Source organism: Lipotes vexillifer, unplaced genomic scaffold, assembly GCF_000442215.2.
Source record: "Lipotes vexillifer unplaced genomic scaffold, Lipotes_vexillifer_v1.1 scaffold1081, whole genome shotgun sequence".
Taxonomy (NCBI): Eukaryota; Metazoa; Chordata; class Mammalia; order Artiodactyla; family Lipotidae; genus Lipotes; species Lipotes vexillifer.
In genome coordinates, this window is record NW_006779039.1 from 871,899 (window position 1) to 878,326 (window position 6,428).

Genomic DNA, 6,428 nt, shown 5'->3' on the forward strand with positions numbered 1-6,428 from the left:
CTAAGATCCCGCAAGCCACTGGGCGTGGCCAAAAAAAAAAGGAAAAGAAAAAGAAAAAGCTCGAAAATTGACTGTGGTGTTTGTTGCACGACTCTGTGAATATACTAAAAACCATTGAATTGAACACTTTAAGTAGGTGGATTGTATGATATGTGAATTATATCTCAATAAAGCTGCTTAAAAACATACATTACAAATTCTTGCTATCTGTACAGAGTATGTACTATATATATATTACATTGTTCCCATTCAGTTATGCTTACATGAAGGTCTCAGACTCAACTTTCTTGTCATTACATGGTTGTTTTCTTTAATTAATTTGGGTTTATTTTAAAATTATCACTTGGATTCAGTCGACATGCAACAAAGAAATCTAATTTTACTAAATCACCTACACTTAGTTTTTTAAGACAATTGGTATTTACCTGCACTATGTTCTGTTTAGTTTCTTATTGCTGCTGTAGCAAATTCCCACAAACGTAGTGACTTCAAAGGACACAAATTTATTACCTTGGAGTTCCGGATATCAGAAGTCTTAAAATCGAGGTGTCAACAAGGCTGCATTCCTTCTGAAAGCTCTCGGGGAGGATCCGTTCCCTGGCCTTTTCCAGCATTTAGAGGCCACCTGCATTCCTTGACTCATGGCCCCTTCCTCTACCTTCAAAGCTAGAAACATAGCATCTTCCAATCTGTCTCCCTCTAACTCTGACCCTCCTGCCTCCTTTTTACAAGAACTCTTGTGATTACATTGGGCCCATCTGAATAATCCAAAATAATCTCCACATCCCAAGAGCCATGACTTAATCACATCTGCAAAGTCCCTTTTGCCATATAATAAGATAGTCACAGATTCTGGGGCTTAGGAATGGGCATCTTGTGAGGCCACTATTCAGCTGACCACAGTGAAGTCCTTCTGCGCCTTCTGTAGATGCCTCTCCCATTGGGAAATGCCATGAGGTAAATCTACTTTCCTGTGTGCAGGCTCGCCACCAACTGAAGGATTGCTGCCTTCAGTCCTGGCCACACCGCTTTGCACACACTAGGTGCCTGGTAACCACTGGCTCAAGGCTGACTGGGTCCCAGTTGATAGGCTGTTTCAAGGTCATCACTAAGGAATCTTCTCAGTTAACAACTCCCCTCATGGAAGCTCTTCGCTGGAGCTATTTTAGATCTCTCCTACCATGAGGGAAGCCAGTTTACTTCTCTGCTCTTGTGTAGTTCTTAGGGCAAGTGCACAGACTCACAAAGCACCACTAATTTACTTAGGCCATTTGAGCAGGTGAAATCATTTCAGCCCCTTTCTGCTTTCTGTGCAGGACCTTCTTTCTTAGGAATTACCCACACTGCAAAAAACTTTACTCCAGCTTTCCTAAAAGACCCAGAAGTTCTCCTATGCCCAATCTCTCACTGCTAACAGATACCCACTGAGTGGTCTGCTGTGAACTCCCCTTCCTTCCATCTCTTCCCTACTGGGTTTCTGTCCCCTGCTGGTTCCTATTTGTTTCACTGAAGGCAGGCATCATAGCAGAATAGAAATAACGTGGGATTTGGAGTCAGAAAACATGAACTGGAGTTTAGCTGTGAACCTGTTGGCTGTGACCTTCAGCCAGCCATCTCTTCTCCAGAGCCTTTATCTCTTCATCTGAAAGGGGGCTGGGGCTGGGAGTTGGAGGTGGATGAAAATTCCAGGGCTCAGCCCCTCCCTCCAAAGGGGTGAGAGGCTCCTCCGGCCCTGCTGACGAGTCTTGCTTTGTTCCCCAAGCCTCCTGATCAACTTCTAGCAGAACTTAGCACTGGTTGAACATCACCTTTAGAAACTCAAAATGAAACAACAGCCTTAGTGAGTAAGACTTTGAGCCAGACGGAATGTAAATCAAGCCAGCCATCCTTGCCATCAACTCAAAATGGACTGAGGCTTAAATATGAGAGCTGCAGCTATAAAAGTACAAAATTCTTAAAAGAAAACACAGAGGCAAATTATCACGACCTTGGCAATGGTTTCCTAGATACAACACCAAAAGCACAAGCTACCAAAAAAAAAAAATAGATAGATTGGACTTCTTGAAAATTAAAATCTCTTCTGTTTCAAGGATACATCCTGGCAACGATATATCCTGGTGAGGGTACTTCTTTGCCATTATATTGTCTCGATAGCCCTGAACTGAAAATTGCGTAGGTATGATACTGGCATAAGAATGGACATAGAGATCGATGGAATAGAATTGAGAGTCCAAAAATAAACTCTCACATTTATGGCCAGTTGATTTTCTACAATTGTGCCAAGGGGGGAAGGAATAGTCTTTTCAACAAATGGTGCAGGGAAAAATTGGATATTCACATGCAAAAGAGTGAATTTGGATCCCCTCCTTGTCACCATATATGAAAATTAACTCAAAAGGGATCAAAGACCCAAATATAAGAGCTAAAACAGTAAAACTCTTAGAAGAAAACATAGGTGCCAATCTGTATGACCTTGGATTAGGCGGGCAGTGGTTCCTTAGATATGACACCCAAAGCACAAGTGACGAGAGAAAAAGTAGTTAAATTGGACTTCATCAAAATTTAAAACTTTTGTGCTTCAAAGGACACTATCTAGAAATTGAAAGATTGGAACCCTCCTCCATTGCTGGTGGAATTGTAAAATGGTGCAGCCATGGTGGAAAACAGGTTGGCAGTTCCTCATAAAAATAGACATAGAACGCATGACCCAGCAATTCTACTTCTAAGTATATATCTAAGAGAATTGCAGACCGGTGTTCAAACAGGTATTTTGTAAACAAATGTTCATTACAGCACTATTCACAAGAGTCGAAAGGTGGAAACAACATAAGTATCCACCTATAGATGAACGGATAAGCAAATTGTGGTGCATCCATTCAGTGGAATATTATTCAGCCACGAAAAGGAATGAACTACAATACATGCTACAACATGAATGAACCTTGAGAACATCATATGCTGAGTGAAAGAAGCCAGACCCAAAAGGCCACAGATTGTATGATTCCACGCATACACAATGTCCAAAATAGGCAAATCCATAAGAGACAGCAATAGATTAGTGGTTGCCAGCACCCGGGGGAGGGAAGAATGGGGAGTGACCGCTTAACGGCTATGAGGGTTCATTTGGGGGTGATGAAAATGTTCTGGAATTACATAGCAGTAATGGTTGCGCAACCCTGTAAATCCACTAAAAACCACTTTAAAAGGGTGAATGTCATGGTATGTGAATTCTAGCTCAATAAAAGTAAGCTGCACGAGCCGCACTGAGGGCGTGTGTTGGATACATGGGTCAAGAGCATGGGCTTCAGAGTCAGAGGGACACGGATTCAAATCTCAACTCCGTCCCTTCCTAGCCAGTGCCCTTGAGCTGCTTGCTGAAGGGTCTGCTTTCAGTCTCTGCTCCCTGAGACCTGACCAGTAAAACGAGGAACTATTCATTGAAAGATGTTGGGGAGAATTTTCTACAGGGCTTTACCCAGGAGGCAATGGGCTGCCTTGAGAGGTAGTGAGGAGCCGGTCTCTAGAGGTGTGCAAGCAGAGCCTGGACGGGTCCTGGGCCAGTCTGAGCCAGACAACCTTGGGCAGCTCAATGTTAGGGATTCCAGAGTGAGTCAGGGGACGGAGCTCTCTAGTGAACTGGAGGGGAACGACAGTAAATAACGCGGTGACAGGCCCCGATCAGGAAACAGACTCTGTAAGGAGGTGGCTGCCTGCATGCATGTGCGTGTGTGGCCCTCCTCCTGGGGTACAAAGAAAACCCTGCTTGCTCCAGCCTCCTCCTGAGAATTAAACAGGTAGCCTTCCTTCTCCTCTACTCTTGGGACACAGCTCCAGGGAAGGCCAGCCTGGGGGGTGCCGGGTGAAGCCGCAGGGAAGGGTAGGTCTCTGCAGGGACAGGCCCCTCCCCCGGGGGAGAGGCTGGGGCGGAGTGGGGCTGGTCCACGCCAGTACCAAGGAACCCAGCCCCATTCCCCAAATCCTGCACCTCAATCCTTGGGCAATTTTCCTTTTGAAAAGTTGACTATTAAAGTTCACACATTAGTTGCTTCATTAACAAATATTTTCTCCCATTCTGAGGGTTGTCTTTTCATCTTGTTTATGGTTTCTTTTGCTGTGCAAAAGCTTTTAAGTTTCATTAGGTTCCGTTTGTTTATTTTTGATTTTATTTCCATTACTCTAGGAGGTGGGTCAAAAAAGATGTTGCTGTGATTTGTCATAGAGTGCTCTGCCTATACAAGCAGCTCATGCAGCTCAATATCAAAAAAACAATTTTATTTTTCTCGAACCCTTCCAATAAATGTGACCACCAAGATGCAGAAAAACAAAAACAGAAACAACAACCCAATCCAATAATGGGCAGAAGACCTGAACAGACATTTCTCCAAAGAAGATATACAGATTGCCAACAAACACATGAAAAGATGCTCAACACTAATCATTAGAAAAATGCAAATCAAAACTACAATGAGGGCTTCCCTGGTGGCGCAGTGGTTGAGAGTCCACCTGCCGATGCAGGGGACACAGGTTCGTGCCCCGGTCCGGGAAGGTCCCATATGCTGTGGAGCAGCTGGGCCCGTGAGCCATGGCCGCTGGGCCTGCAAGTCCGGAGCCTGTGCTCTGGGAGAGGCCACAACAGTGAGAGGCCCGTGTACTGAAAAAAAAAAAAACAAAAAAAACAAAAACAAAAAAAAACCTACAATGAGGTATCAGCTCACATGGTCAGAATGGTCATCATCAAAAAATCTAGAAACAATAAATGCTGGAGGGGGTGTGGAGAAAAGGGAACCCTCTTGCACTGTTGGTGGGAATGTAAATTGATAGAGCCACTATGGAGAACAGTATGGAGGTTCCTTAAAAAACTAAGGAATAGAACTACCATATGACCCAGCAATCCCACTACTGGGCATACACCCTGAGAAAACCATAATTCAAAAAGAGTCATGCACTCCAATGTTCATTGCAGCTCTATTTACAATAGCCGGGACGTGGAAGCAACCTAAGTGTCCAATGACAGACGAATGGATAAAGAAGATGTGGCGCATATGTACAATGGAATATTACTCAGCCATAAAAAGGAACGAAATTGGGTCATTTGTAGAGATGTGGATGGACCTAGAGTCTGTCATACAGAGTGAAGTAAGTCAGAAAGAGAAAAACAAATACCGTATGCTAACACACATATATGGAATCTAAAAGAAAATAAAATGGTTCTGATGAACCTAGGGGCAAGACAGGAATAAAGACGCAGATGTACAGAACAGACTTGCGGACATGGGGAGGGGGAAGGGTAAGCTGGGGCAAAGTGAGAGAGTGGCATGGGCATATATACACTACCAAACGTAAAATAGGTAGCTAGTGGGGAGCAGCCGCATTGCACAGGGAGATCAGCTCGGTGCTTTGTGACCACCTGGAGGGGTGGGATAGGGAGGGTGGGAGGGAGATGCAAGAGGGAGGGGATACGGGGATATATGTATACATATAGCTGATTCACTTTGTTATACAGCAGCAACTAACACACCATTGTAAAGCAGTTTTAATCCAATAAAGATATTTAAAAAAATAAAGTTCACATATTAGATTCATATGAAAGTCCAGACTAGGGGAGTCTATAGAGACAGAAAGTAGATGAGTGGCTGGGGGTGCTGGCAGGATGGAGGGAGTATGAGGTGTCTTTAGGGGGTGAGAGGAATGCTCCAAAATTGACTCTGGTGATGGTTACACATATCTGTGAATTTACTAAAAATCATTGAATTGTCCACCTCGAATGGGTGAATTGTATGTTATGGTGGCATGTAAGTAAAGCCGGGTTTGTTTTTTTTTTAAAGAAAGCCTTTTTTAAAGGCAGTCCTTTGTTAGCTGACTTACCTCTCTTGAAATTTCCAAGAACTTTCAGAGGAATGCATGCCGTGGGTCTGTCTGTCTGTGCCTGGCCTGCATGGGCATCATTCTCTGGCCTGTTATCGCTGGCGCTAGGAGCTGCACCACGGGGCGGGGGGCTGCACTCTGATTGCAGATGGCTGGCCAAGCGCACTGTGCGCAGGCAGCGGTGAGAACTCTCTGGAAGGCATTTAATACAGTTACTCACAGGGTCATGCTTGGAAAATGCATTCAAATTGGCTTGGCATTGGGCCAAGAAAAACTGTCTGAAGAGGCCGTAAACAGAAGGTAATGGATTGAGTTGAAGGAGGGCTAGCGGGAAGGCAGTGCGGGAGGCCCAGCCACACCGCCCCCAAGGCAGCTAGCTGGGGGCTGGGGAGTGGGGCGCTGATGTGGTGACTGGCACGCTCCATGCTAGACTGGGGACTGGGGACTGGGGCCTAAGTCTCGGACCTCTGGCTCCCCGCACGCACACTCTGCAGGCCCTGGCACCTGGTCCCTTCCCCCAGGCCACACTGATCCCTGTCACCTCGGCTCTCCCTGGCATTCCT